This window comes from Bison bison, unplaced genomic scaffold, assembly GCF_000754665.1.
Source record: "Bison bison bison isolate TAMUID 2011002044 unplaced genomic scaffold, Bison_UMD1.0 scf7180017864223, whole genome shotgun sequence".
Lineage (NCBI taxonomy): Eukaryota > Metazoa > Chordata > Mammalia > Artiodactyla > Bovidae > Bison > Bison bison.
Window position 1 is genome coordinate 703,496 of NW_011494795.1, and position 15,220 is coordinate 718,715.

A 15,220-nucleotide genomic window follows, 5' to 3' on the forward strand; every position below is an offset into this window, starting at 1 on the left:
GGTTGGTCATAACATTCCTTCCAAGGAGTAAGCGTCTTTTAATTTCATGGCTGCAGTCACCATCTGCAGTGATTTTGGAGCCCCAAAAAATAAAGTCTGACACTGTTTCCACTGTTTCCCCATCTATTTCCCATGAAGTGATGGGACTGGCTGCCATGATCTTCATTTTCTGAATGTTGAGCTTTAAGCCAACTTTTTCACTCTCCACTTTCACTTTCATCAAGAGGCTTTTGAGTTCCTCTTCACTTTCTGCCATAAGGGTGGTGTCATCTGCATATCTGAGGTTATTGATATTTCTCCCGGCAATCTTGATTCCAGCTTGTGCTTCTTCCAGCCCAGCGTTTCTCATGATGTACTCTGCATAGAAGTTAAATAAGCAGGGTGACAATAGACAGCCTTGACGTACTCCTTTTCCTATTTGGAACCAGTCTGTTGCTCCATGTCCAGTTCTAACTGTTGCTTCCTGACCTGCATACAAATTTCTCAAGAGGCAGATCAGGTGGTCTGGTATTCCCATCTCTTTCAGAATTGTCCACAGTTGATTGTGATCCACACCGTCAAAGGCTTTGGCATAGTCAATAAAGCAGAAATAGATGCTTTTCTGGAACTCTCTTGCTTTTTCCATGATCCAGCAGATGTTGGCAATTTGATCTCTGGTTCCTCTGCCTTTTCTAAAAGCAGCTTGAACATCTGGAAGTTCATGGTTCACGTATTGCTGAAGCCTGGCTTGGAGAATTTTGAGCGTTACTTTACTAGCGTGTGAGATGAGTGCAATTGTGCGGTAGTTTGAGCATTCTTTGGCATTGCCTTTCTTTGGGATTGGAATGAAAACTGACCTTTTCCAGTCCCGTGGCCACTGCTGAGTTTTCCAAATTTGCTGTCATATTATACCCCCCCATAATATCGTGTTAAAAGTCTTTGAGTTTGACTAGATATGGAAATGCAAAATAAGAAAAACTAAATTATTCTGTATTTTTGTATATATCATTTTTCCCCCTTCAGTGTGAGATTAAAATCTCTGAATCTTCAAAAGTGAAATTGCTACCCCCAATTACAGAAATCGATTGTACATCATACAACAGATTACACATATGTGTTGTGTTTCAGTTTGAAATTTAATTGTGCATTTCTCCTGTAGTGTATTTATTTGTATGTCTAACCTCCAGTCCAAACATGAGCCAGGACCACAGTATCTCCGTTTTTAGATTAGTAGAAACTGCGTGTTAACATTGATGGGACATTCTTATCAATATCCCCCAGCTCAGACCCCAGCTTTCTTTAGGACATAGCAATAGCGTTGCTCCTGAACAGGAATCAAATTCACTGGTAACTTTTTAGGAGGTTGAATTCTCAAATGGAAATAAACAGTTGAAAAATTGATTGAGATTAAAAATTGGCTCCCTCTTCCTCTCATTATTTGTGTGTGTGTGCTTAGTCTCTCAGTTGTGTCTGACTGCCGCCCATGGAGTGTAACCTGCCAGGCTCCTCTGTCCATGGGGATTCTCCAGGCTTGAATACTGGAATGGGTTGCCATGCCCTCCTCCAGGGGATCTTCCCAACCAAGGGATCGAACCCAGGTCACTCCTGAATTACAGGAGGATTCTTTACCATCTGAGCCACCAGGGAAGCCCCAATTATTATTTTTTTAAAGTCTCTAAATCACTTTACTCAGTAAAGAGTTCTTTCTCCTACCAGGTTTATCTCTGGCCATTGGTTTTTGGATATGGGTTTAAAATTTGGTGGGGATTATCTTCTCTCTCTAGCTGACTCTGAAAATTCTTGTTGCTTCACGATGTGAAGCATCCCACATCCTCTTCTCCATCGCACGTCAGGAACTCTCGCTTCTGTAGTCTCTGTTTCAGCTTCGGTTTGATCATTGATAGAATGTTTCTAGTATTAACTTCTAAACCATGGCTATGAGTTAATGATTGTTGTTCCAACAAAGATATAGAACTTACTCAAGTAAATGTGCTTCTTTATACACATCACCTGGGAAGACAGGATCTATATTTCTATAGACAGTTGGGCTCAGAACTTGCAATTTGCTTTTTGTAAATTGCAAAAGGCTCTGGTTGCTCTCTTCCTTTTTTTTTTAAACTATAGTGCAACATCTTTCCAGGACTAAATTCATAGATTTCCTGTTGTCTGGCCTGTTGCTAACCTCAGTGTATTTAAGAGAATGTGTGATATTTGTAAGCCTCAGTTATTAATAATGATCCTAGACCAGTTGTTTAAAATAACAGGCAGAGACTCTGAGTTTTGAGCGTAATTTGCTTCAAACCTTCTGCTCACAGGAAATAAATGCCTGGACCTCCATTCTGTCCAAACCGATTAACTTGTTACAGCCCATGCCTTTCCCGCGTACTTTCCCCTGCTTTGTTGCTATTTAGCCCGCATGCCTGAATAGCTCTGGACTTTGTAAAAACAGGGACTGTTCATTTAACTGAAGAGATTAGCTTGACAGTTTATAAGTAGATCTTATCCTACATATTTAGAAAGCATATAACATTTGGCATTATTTAAGGGTAAAAGTCTTTCAGAGTCATATCTTTATGCTGTTTACCTCACCTTTGTGATGACTTTTTTGGTTCAATATTTTCCAAATAAATCCTAAATTGATTGTTTATAGACGAGAAAATAACCCATTAACACCAGTGCCAAGTGGTTCATAAGCAATATGTCATATATATATATAACAACTTTATTGAGATATGATTCAGTAACATAAAGTCCACCTTTATGGACTTAAAGTCCAGAAATAAAAAGCGTAACAATTCAGTGGCCTTTGGTGTTTCGTGGTGTTATATACAACCATCACCACTGTCTTTATTTACTTACCTATTTATTTGGCTGTGCTGGGTCTTAAGTTGCGGTATGTGGGATCTTTGAACCCTGATTTGTGGCATATGGGATCCAGTTCCCTGATCAGGGGTCAGACTTGGGCCCTCTGCGTGGGGAGTGCGGAGTCTTTGCCGCTGGATCACCAGGGAAGTCCCGACCACTGTCTTATTTTAGAACATTTCCTTCACTTTAAAAAGAAACTCTGTGCCCAGTAAGTCAATCCCTATATCCTCTCCTCTCATTTCATGAAATCTACTATTTTCTGTCTCTATGGATTTGTTTGGCATCACCCGACTCAATGGACATGAGTTTGAGTAAGCTCCAGGAGTTGGTGATGGACAGGGAAGCCTGGCATGCTGCAGTCCATGGGGTTGCAAAGAGTCGGACACGACTGAGCGACTGAACTGATGGATTTGTCTATTCTGGACATTTCACATCAAGGGAATCATACAAGATGTGATCTTTCATTTAGCATGTTTTCAGGGTTCGTTCATGTTGTTTGTATCCGCAGTCCATTCCTTTTTTTGCTGAATAATAGAATAATATTCCATTGTACGGATATGCCATATTTTTCATTCATCGTTTGAATTGTTTTTGCTTTGGGGCTATTATAAATATGCTGCTAATGAAGATTTATGCACAAGTTTTTATGCACACATACATTTTCGATTCTCTGGGGTACACACCTTACGTGTGGAATTGCTGGGTCATATGCAGTTCTGTGTTCAACATTTTGATGACCTGCCAACTCTTGCGCAAAGTGACTAAGTCATTTTGCAGTCCCACCAGTCATGTTTAAGTGTTCCAGTTTCTCCACATTCTCACCAGAACTTGTTACTGTTATATTTATTTTGCCTATCTAAATGACTGTGACATAGTATCTAACTGTAGTTTTGATTTGCATTTCTCTGATAAGCATCTTTTCCTGTACTTAGTGACCACTTGTATATTTTCTTTTGAGAAATGTCTCTTCACATCCTTTGCCCATTTTTAATTGGTTGTCTTTTTATTGTTCATTTATAAGAGTTCTATATTCTGCATACAGGTCTCCTTGTGTATTTTCATACGGTTTTGAAGTATTCTGTGGATTGTCTTTTTACTTACAGTTTTTAATTTTGATCAAGTACAATTTATATATCTTTTATCACTTCTACTTTTGGCGCCATATCTAGATAAGCACTGCCAAAACCTAAGGTCACAAAGCTTCGCTGCTATAGTTTCTTCTTAAGAGTTTTGTAATGTAACTCTGGCATTTGGGTCCATGGTCCATTTTGAGTTCATCTTTGTGTATGACGTGAGTTAAGGCCCCAGCCTCATTCTTTTGTGTGTAGATATTCAGGTATCCCAGCACTATTCGTTGAAAAAACTGCTGTCTCCCCACTGAATTATGTTGGCACTTGTCCAAAATCAATTGACGTCAATGTTCGGGTGTATTTGTGGGCTCCCAATTGTAGTCCGTTGATCTATATTTATATGTCTACCTTATGCCAGTACCACGCCATTCTGATTACCATAGCTTAGTCATAAGGTTTTTAAAATTTGTGTTTATTAAAGTGTAGTTGATTTACAATGTTGTATTAATTTCTGCTGTGCAGCAAAGTGACTCAGATATATGTATATGTATTTCTTTTCATATTGTGTGCTTTGTTAAGGGGTTGAGTGCCAGTCTGAATTTGTATAGTGCCCTGTGCTGTACGGTAGGGCCTTGTGTTTATCCATTGTGTATGTAATAGTTTGCGTCTCCTAATCCCAGACTCTCAGTCCATTCCTCCCCCACCCGCCTTGGGAACCACAAATCTGTTCTCTATATCTGAGAGTCTGTTTTGGTTTCATAGATATGTTCATTTGTGTCATATTTTAGATTCCACCAATAAGTAATATCATATGGTATTTGTCTTTCTCTTGCTAAGTCATTCCACCTAGCATGGTAATCTCCAGGGCCATCCGTGTTGCTGCAGATGGCATTATTTCAGTCTTTTTTTAGCTGAGTAGAATTCCATTTATATACACACACACTACATCTTCTATGTCCATGCTTCTGTTGATGGAAATTTAGGTTGTTCCGTGTCTTGGCTGTTGGAAACAGTGCTGCTGTGAGCATAGGGGTGCATGTGTTTTCGAGTTATAGTTTTGTCCGCATGTATGTCCAGGAGTGGGATTACTGGATCACATGGCAGTTCTCTCTTTGGCTTTTTGAGGAGCCTCCATACTGTTTTCCATAGCTTCTACAGCAGTTTACATTCCCACCAGCAGTGTAGGAGGCCTCCCTTTTCCCCACACCCCTCTGCATTCGTTATTTGTAGAGCTTAGTCATAAGTTTTGATACTGGTGTGAGTCTCCACCTTTGTTCAGGGTTGCTTTGGCTTCTGAGTCCAATGAATTCCCATAGGAATTTTGGGCTCAAACTGTCAATTTATTAAAAAACAACAACAGCTGGAATTGTAATAGGAATGCAATGGATAGTAGATCGCATTCAGCTCTAAACAGGTCTCATTATTTCAGCTGTGCATAGGAGACTTGTGTCTTGGTGGATAACAATGCAAGTCGAAAACTAAGTTTTTTGAAGAAACACTCAACTGGCATTATCTTTGTATTAAACTCTTTTCCTGGGTTTCATTATTAAAAATATAGATGTGGCATCCTTTGGTCAGAGTATTTGCTTTGCAGGCTTTTTACTCTTCCCATTTTTCAAAGTTTTCACTTAGCATTTTAAAAAATGTTTATATTTCTCTGTTTGTTTATTGTTGGCTGAGCTGGATCTTCGCTGTGAGCGGCCTTTCTCTAGTTGTGGTGAGCGGGGGGCTGCTCCAAGGTTGTGCGTGCGGGCTTCTCATTGCAGTGGCTTCTCTTGTGGAGCACATGCTCTAGGGCACGTGGGCTTCAGCAGTTGTGGTGCACGGGCTTAGTTGCCCCATGGCACGTGGGATCTTCCCAGACTAGGAGTTGAACCTGTGTCCCTTATATTGCCAGGCGGATTCCTTTAAAGACAAGGAGAGACAAAATTTGGAGAACCAGGGTTCTCCAAGGTCTTAGCTGTATATTATAGAATGGTATGAAAGAAATTGGTGGTCTTATCAGAGTATTCATGGTGTGGCTTTTTTTTCCCTTCCCCTATCTTGAGAAAGAAATTGCCTAAGAAAGCAAGAAAGCACTTTGTAAGAAGTTTAGGTCTTTTTCTCTTGGAGTCAGTTTAGTTCAACATTGTCTTCTCTTGCCACACCTAAGGCACTGTGCTGGCTGCTGCAGGAGGAGAAAGGGGAAGACTTCCTTTGATTTTTGAAACAGCCTCCAGATAACATCAGTCTTCTTGCCTCCAGCCTCTCCCCATTCCTTCTCATTTTCTCCTCCAGCAACAAGAGTTCCTAGCTTCTTAACAAAGTCATCTGGCTCCTGGTTGCCTGGGGTTGGGGTAAAGTCCAAATTCCTGAGCCTTGCAGATAAGACCTCTTCCAGTCTGGACGTAGCCTTTTCTCTTGCTCGCGAACTGGGCATCCCACAGAAGCACAGTTTTCCCTGAATACATGATGCCTCTCAAACACGCTTTCCTGTGTGTTCCTTCTCTGTAGAATCTCCTACTGTAGCCCTGTCCTGCCAGAAGAGGCTAGTCCCCTTCTCATCTTCCTGCAGCGGTGTCTTCAGAACCTTCCTCATATTATTCATTTCCTTGTCTTTGCTGCTGCTAGAGAGGCAGAGACTCGGTCATCTGTTTCGCCCGTGGCACAGGGCCTGGCGGAGCATTTCCTCACTGTTATGGTATTTATTTGAACTTTTTCTTTTATATCAGAGCGTAGCTGATCAACCGCGTTTTGATAGTTTCCGGTGGACAGCAGAGGGACTCAGTCATACATGTATATGCACGTATCCCTTCTCCCTCAAACTTCCTCCCATCCAGGCTGCCACAGAACATTGAACAGAGTGCTCTGTGCTACACAGTAGGGCTTTGTTGGTTACCCATTCTAAATAGCTCATCTCAAACTTAATTTAGAGTCAGTCTGTGTCAAAGATTTATTTAATGCATAAATGGGGAAACCAGTAAAGTAGCAAGAATGATATTGGCCATATAGCTTTTAGATGAAGGTACTTTATCTTGCTTCCCTGGTGGCTCAGATGGTAAAGAATCTGCCTGCAATGCAGGAGATTTGGGTTCAATCCCTGGGTTGGAAAGATTCCCTGGAGAATGAAATGGCAACCCACTCCAGTATTCTTGCCTGGAGAATTCCATGGACGGAGAGAGGAGCCTGGTGGGCTACAGTCCATGGAGTCACAAAGAGTTGGACATGACTGAGCCACTAAACAAAAACTGTAGTAAATTTATTGTGTAATTATAAAATTCACTGTTGAGAACTTTCGTCTTTTGTTTCATGAATGTTTTAAATAAAAGCATTTTTTGATGGTGACAATGAAAATTTCACTGGTAGCTAATTCAGGTTTTGTTCTGAAGAGATCTTTATTTCATCTTTTAAAACATTTTCAAAATAAAAATGTTTATTTTTAAAATTTTTAATTAAACTATAGTTGATTTATAGTATTGTGTTAGTTCCAGGTATACAGCTTCAGACTCTTTTACATTATAGGTTATTATAAGATATTGAATATAGTTCCACGTGCTAAACAGTAAATCCTTGTTAGATGTGTATCTGTTAATCCGTACTCCTAATTTATTCCCTCCCTCTCCCCCTTTCCCTTTGGTAACCATTAATTTGTATTCTGTGTTTGAGTTTTTCTGTTTTGTAAATAAGTTCATTTGTTTTAGATTCCACATATAAGTGATATCATATAATGTCTGCCTTTCTCTGCCTGACTTCACTTAATATGATCGTCTCTAGGTTCATCCATGTTGTTTCAAATGACACAATTTTGTTCTTTTTTATGGTTGAGTAATATTCCGCTACGTATATTTGTATGTGTGTGTGTGCACACACGATTATATATATATCACATCTTTGTCCATTCATCTGTTGATGTACATTTCATCTTGCTTCTTGAAAGCTATTTTTACTGGGTAGAGAATTCTAGAAAGTGAAACGTGTTAGTTGCTCAGTCATGTCTGACTCTTTGCAACCTCATGGGTTGCAGGCTCCTATGTTCATGGAATTTTCCAGGCAAGAATACTGGAGTGGGTTGTCATTTCCTTCTCTAGGGGATCGTCCCAACCCAGGGCTCGAACCTCCTTCTCTGGTGTTTCCTGTATTGGCAGGCAGATTCTTTACCACTGAGCCACGAGGGAACGCCAGTAGTCTTTCCTTTTTCTATGGCTGTTTTTAGGATTTTGTCTTTGTCTTTTATTTTCTACAGTTGTGCTCTGATATAACCAGATACACTTCTTTTTATTTACCCTGCTCAGGCTTTCTGAATTTGTGGATTGCTGTTTTTTATTACTTCTTACATTCCCAGCCAGGATCTCCTTCATTCTTGCTTTTGCCCACTCTTTTTATTCTCTTTCTGGGATTTCAGTTAAACTTAAAATTAGGGGTTCTCACTGTAAGTTTGTTTTGACCTTTTCCTAATTTTTTAAGGTATAAAAGATTGTCCATTTGTAACTTTTCTAATAAAAAATTTTAATCTCATAAGTTCCCTTCTGAGCCTTACTTTAGCTGAATTCCACAAATTTTGGTATGTTTTTAAAAAATTTTTTCTCTCAGTGTAATAAAATATTCTTTACTTTCCCTTTAGACCTTCCCTTCTATCCACTGATTATTTAGAAGTATGGTATTTACTATCCACGTGTTTGAAGATTTGTTTTGCTTTATAGTTGAATTCCATTTTGATCAGAGAACATAGATTGTACAATTTCAAGTCTTTTAGGTTAATTTGTTTTTCGCGTATTCTGTGGGTAATTGAGAAGAGAGTGTAAAACTGCCATGGTTGTGTGGAATGTAATATAAATGTCAGTTTGATCAGTTGATGGCCTTCGTCCTCCTCTATTCTCACTGGCCTTCTGTCTGCTACTTTTATCAGTTACTGAATGAAGTGTTGAAGTCTGTAGCTGTAATTTTGTCTTTTTCAGTTCTGTCTTTTGTTTTTTTTGGCTGTACCGGGCCTTTGTCGCTGTGCGGGCTTCTCTCCAGTTGCAGCGAGCAGGGGCTACTCTTCAGTGCGGTGTGCAGGCTTATTGCAGTGGCTTCTTCTGTTGCGGAGCAAGTAGGCTCAAGGGCACTGAGTTCGGTAGTTGCGACACATGGGCTCAATGGTTGTGGTTCCCAGGCTCTAGAGCACAGGCTCAGTAGTTGTGACACATGGGCTTAGATGCTCTAAGGCATGTAGGATTTTCCTAGATCAGGGATCGAAGTAGAATCTCCTGCATTAGGAGGCGGATTCTTTACCACTGAGCCATCAGGGAAGCCCCCAGTTCTGTCCCCCAGTTCCGGCTGCCTTTGCTTCAGGTATTCTGAAGCTCTGTTAGGTGCACACATGTTTATGGTTGTTATGTCTTCTTGACAAATTAACACTTTTACCACTAGTTAATATTCCTCATTATCCCTTTCAGTATTCTTCGCTCTAAAGTTTGCTTTGTTTCATATGGATACAGTGACTCCAGCTTTCTTTTGATTAGTGTTTGCATGGCGTATCTTCACACAAGTTTCCTGGTTCTTTGTATGCTAAGTAATTTAGGTTTATATCCTGGACGTCTTGAGTGTTGTGTCATGAGATTGCATCTTGTTTAAATATTATGGACAGTGTCGATGTACAGTTGACCCTTGAACAACACAGGTTTGAATGGCGCAGGTCCACTTAAATATATTTTTCAATAACTGTGTACTGCAGTGCTACTTGAACTGTGGCTGGTTGGATCTGTGGATGTGGAATTGCAGATACTGAGAGCTGACCAGTGGCAAGGGGTTGGGATCCTGTCCCTTACCCCAGGCTGTTCAAGGTCCAGCTGTATTTGTTTCACTGTCATTGACCTAGTTGGGTTCAGAGTATGTGTTCTAAGCAGCCCTCTGGGCATTGTGGTTCAAGGTCAGTTCTGTTTCCAAACCTGTTCAGAGCTGTCTGTACCTGACCTGGGTGCTGCTATAGTCACCTGAAGCTCGGTTGGTAGTTTACCCATAGGTCAGAGGTGCCGGCCATTTGTGTTTGCAAGTCATTTGTAGCAATCCAGAACTAAGACTTGAGATTTTCTTGGGTACCAACTGCTACAAAGGTGGGCTGCTGCCTGAATTCCTGCCCCCAGCATGCTGCCTCCTGGGACTAGCCCAAACCGAGAGTTTAAGTGACTTACAAGATGTTGGTTTAGCCAGAGCTGTATTTTAAAAATTAGTTGTGCAGCTATTTAAAAAGTAAGTTGATAACTATTTCCCTAAACATGGCCAGTTTTGACATTTTCAATTAGTAGGAGAGGGTTCTCTTTATGATCTGTTTAATATAAGGCTATTCATTTTTCCAGTTGATTTCCTTTCTTATAAAAGGGATTATTTATGAATTTTTAGTTTGATCCTCTTTTTATTTCTAATATTTTAGTTTTCTGCCCTGTAATATCTAAGGTTACTTTCAGGTAATAATCATTAGATTTTAATTTTGAGATATTATATACTTGGGTTTCAAACAACTTCTATCATTTATTTTAAAATCTTGTCTATAAATTTCAACTCAGTTAATACTAATGAAACTTACAACTTGACTTTTGTCTGTTATTTTTTAAAATTCACATTCATGTATTATAACATAGAAAGCCCAGTTATTTATTTAGACTGAAAAGCTTTTATTTTAGCAAATTATTTATAATCAACTCATAACTGAAAAATTGACTTACCTTAATTCAACCTTGGGATTTATACTTAGCTTTTATTTTCAATTGTTATACACACACACACACACACACACACACACACACAGAGAAGACTGCACATGTAGGGTGATGTAATTTGGATCACATTGATATTTTTCTAAATAGAATGTCTTAAAGAACAACCCTATATATGAAGAGAAAAGAAATCATAAACTATATATAGCTTGGCATAAAATAACTTTTGCATAGGAATTTTAGCAATGAAACTGCAAACCTCCTCAGGATTTGGGCACCATTTCTGTAGGGCTCTGGCAATTTGGTAATAATTAATAGCATCATGGCGTGGTTGCTGTGTGACATCTGACTGCATTTTGGGCAGTAAATTCCAAGAGAATCTCTATTTTCCAGGACAAAACACACTAAATCTTTGTGGAGATAATTCTGTCTACATCTCACCTAATTTTTATGACTAGAACTGAAAACAGTGGCTTTGAGATGAGAGGAAAGAAAATTTGACAAAAATTATCAAGAATGCCAGACTGAAGGCAGCTTTCAATTTGATTAATTGATTTGTAATTCAGTTTTGGAAACATTTTCTGAATATAGGGATTTTGGAGATTACTACCAAAGCTGCTTATCATTCTGAAAGTTGGGAGGAGCAGAGGGAACAGAATATGTTTTTGGTGTAAAGCTTGCATTTTCTCCTGCTCTCGTTTGAGCAGTATGATTATTGGAATACCGCATTTGCTTGTCTTCATTCTGCTCTTGTTCCTTCTTTTGCCAATGCTCTGCCTGGCCCGATCAGTGCCTGATGGATAGTGTAGAGTTGGCGACGGACGAGAAACTTCCGGTGTGAGTCTGTACAGTGTCTGAGGTTTGGATAACACCAGATCTGACTGTCAGTAGAAAGCAGACTCTACAGTTGATTCTTGTTATCCATGGTAACTATGTTCTAAAGTCCCTCAAACTAAATTAGTGGACACAGAACCATGGCTTCTGAAGGAATACAAGATTCTGTTCCCATGAGCCTCTGCTACCTTTTTGTCAGCTGATCAACACATAAGCTTGTTTCATGCTTCTGTTGAAAGACACCGTATTTAATACATATTGCCGATTCATTAACACTTAAAGCAAGGGCAGCCCCCGCTGTGAGTCATCCTGGATGAAGCTCACCTAACACACATGAATTTTCTGGAAGGCGCTTCATAGCCTTCTTTGGTTTAGGAGCAGTAGGTCGCACTTCAACACTGTACTTTGGGCCTATTTTAAATAGCAGAACCACCAACAAAAGCACGAAAATGTGGGAAATGTGGCACTAAATGGACCATAAAAAGGACACTTTATGTGGTATGACACTTGAAACAAGAAGGCAAGATATCGCCTGTTCAACCACAGCTGGGAGTGTGCACGCTGGGTGACAAGTTAGTGCTCATGTCACTCTGCATGTGTCTATGAGTGAGAGGAAAAGGGCCCCAAGTACTGATTTTGGAGTTACAAGCACATTTTAACAAGTAGGCATGTTTGCGAATACCGAGTTCATGAGTAATGAGGATTAGCTGTACTTCAAAGACTAGGAGTTTGTGCCTGCTAATCCCAGCTTTCCAGACCATCCCTCCCCAACCCCTTCTCCATCTTGGCCACCACGAGTCTGCTCTGTGTCTGAGTCTGTTTCTGTTTTACAAGCAAGTTCCTTTTGTTGCATCTTAGATTCCACATGTAAGTGAAATCATATGGTATTTGTCTTTTTCTCTCTGACTTCACTGAGTATGATCATCTCTGGGCCCATGTATGTTGCTGCAAGTGGTAGGATTCCGTTCTTTTTCACAGCCGAGTAGTATTCCCCTGTGTACACGCACCACATCTTCACCCATTCCTCTCTCGATGGAGATTTAGGTTGTTTCCGTGTCTTGACTATTGTGGATAGTGCTGCTGTGAACAGAGGGGTGCATGTATCTTTCCCAATTTTAGTTTTGTCTGGATAGATGCCCAGGAGTGGGTTGGCTGGATCATATGGTAGCTCTATTTTTAGTTTTTTGAGGAACCTCAATACTGTGTGGATCAATGCTAGTTTACTTTCCAACGTTATTTTGACAAATAGCATAAAAATTTAAAGGCTTGAAGATAAACTAATCAACAGTATTTTTAAAATTTAATTCTTATCTCTGTCTCAGTCCTCGCAGTTAAAACGCAGTCAGTTAACACATGGATCCTGGGCTTTACCTCCCTCCCCTGCCTGCCTCCTCTGATTTCTGACAGTATTTCCTCTCCATGAATCCAAAACCTACCCAGCCTTTGAAACCCAACTTGTCTCATTTACACAAAAACAAACCAAAACAACCTTTCTAAGCATTCCCACAGTAATATTGTGTTTCTCTGAATTCTTCTGATCTGCCTGTACAGCTCATTTTGAAATTTAATTCCATGTGGTGGTGGTTATTGAGCAAGATGTTAATCTTAGATCCATTTCTGTCATGGATCCTACTTGCAGTTTAAAATCTGTTTGGAGGGGTATATAAGTAACAGTTAAAAATGTAAGTAATTCTACAGGGCACTAAAGGGTAGGGACAGATGATAGGAGAGGGGAGTCCTGAGCTTGGCCTGGAAGCGGAGATCTGGAAGGATGATGATGTAGCGGAGGGCAGCAGGCGGGGGCTCTCGAGCAAAGGAGAGAATTAATTCGTGAGCGGGGAGGGGTATTGGGGGGATGGATTGGGAGGTTGCGATTAGCAGATGCAAAGTATTTTATGGAGAATGGATAAACAACAAGATCCTACTGCAATAGCACAGGGAACTGTATTCGATATCCTGTGATAAACCGCAGTGGAAAAGAGTATGAAAAAGAATGCATGCATATGTTTAGCTGAATCACTTTGCTGTACAGCAGAAACTAACACAACATTGTAAATCAATTATCCTTCAATAAAATTTTTCGAGAAGCATGAGAAAGATCTGGGAGACAGTACAGTAGTCTGACTGGAGGGGCGGCACTCTGTGGGCCTGGGTGGATGGTAAGGCCAGAAAGTGATTATAGAAGTTTATGTGCTGGATGCTAAGAGTTTATACTTTTTTTCTCTCTCTCTCTCTTTTTTGGAGAGGGAGGGTGGTGGCCAGGGATGACTTTATATTTTATTTTGTAAGTGGTACTGAACTCAGAGGTTTATGGGAAGGGGGTTACATAATAGCGTTTTATTAATTTAGCCAACAAATAATTATTTCACGATTAAAATGAATTCGAGAAAAGAAATGCCAGAGCCTGTTGTCATAACTCAGGAGACGAGAGTGGCCGGGAATTGAGCAACCATAGTGGGCCTGGAAAGAATAGATTTCAAAGATACAACAAAGGATGAATTGATATGACTTGATGAGTCACGAACAAAAGGGATCTGCTTTGCACTATTGTTTGCTTTTCTTGATTTATGGTGTCTGTTGAGCCAAACTGTAAGCTCTTTGGGAGATACACTGCATTTTACACTTTTGTTGTAGGTGCCCATTGTCTTTTTATTCCAGTTTAAAGAATGTATTATTCCACACAACGTGACATTTTAGACAGTGTCTTGTAACTCCCTAATAAGAGAAAGCTGAGACTGAAGGGTGTGTCTTATGAGAAACAAACACCACTTTCATTAGTCCTTGAATCACTATTGCAGTTAGTTTTTAATTGAGATATGATTATCATATCCTAAACTATACACTTTCAAGTTACAATTCAGTGTTTTCAGTATGTCATGGAATTTAACCAGTTACCAGCTGATTTCAGGATATTTTCATTACCTCCAAAAGGAACCCCCACCAACTTGAGCAGTACCCCCCTATTCCTCTTTATCCCCAGCCTCTGGCCACCACTAATCCATTTTCTGTCTCTATAGATGTCTGTTCAGACTTCTATAACAAAATGCCATAGGCAGGGTGGTTTATAAACAACAGAAATCTATTTCTTGTAATTCTGGAGGCTTGGAAGTGGCACCAGCTGACTTAATGTCTGGTGAAGCCCCAATTCCTGGTTCATACGTGGCTTTCTCATTGTCTCTCTGTGGTCACCAGGGCAAGGGTGCTCTCTTTTGTAAGGGTGCTAATCCTATTGGTGAGGACTCCACCCATGACCTAATTGCCCCTCAAAGGCCTTGCCTCCAAATACCATCACACTGGGTGTTAAGATTTAGCATGTGAATTTTGAGGGGGCGCAGACATCCAGTTTATAGCAGTGGATTTGCTTATTCTGAACATTTCATATAAATGGGATCAGCACTATGTGGTCCAGTGAGTGTCTGGCTTCTGTGACTAAGCGTAAGTGTTCAGGGTGCATCCACGCTGTAGCGTCTGTCATGTATCAGTGCTTCTTTTTTATGGCCGGATAATATATCACTGTAATGGCTGTACCACATTTGATTTATCCTTTCATCAGATTATGGACATTTGGGTTGTTTCTACTTTTTGGCTATTAAGAATAATGCTGCCATAAACATTCATGTACAAGATTCTATGTGGCCATATATTTTCAAGTCTCCTGAGTGTAACTAGTAGTGGAATTGCTGGTTCATGTGGCAACTCTCTGCTTAATGTTTTGAGGAACTTCCAGGCTATTCCAAAGTGACTGTACCACTTTACATTCCCACCAGCAGTATATGAGTGTTTCAATTTCTCTCTATCCTT

General features: G+C 40.0%; 1 protein-coding gene across 1 annotated transcript in view; it reads left to right on the forward strand.

Moving 5' to 3' along the window:
* SMURF1 (SMAD specific E3 ubiquitin protein ligase 1) overlaps window positions 1–15,220 on the forward strand; it is an 82,197-nt gene that overhangs the window by 25,939 nt on the left and 41,038 nt on the right. The gene's annotated exons all lie outside the window — the stretch shown is intronic.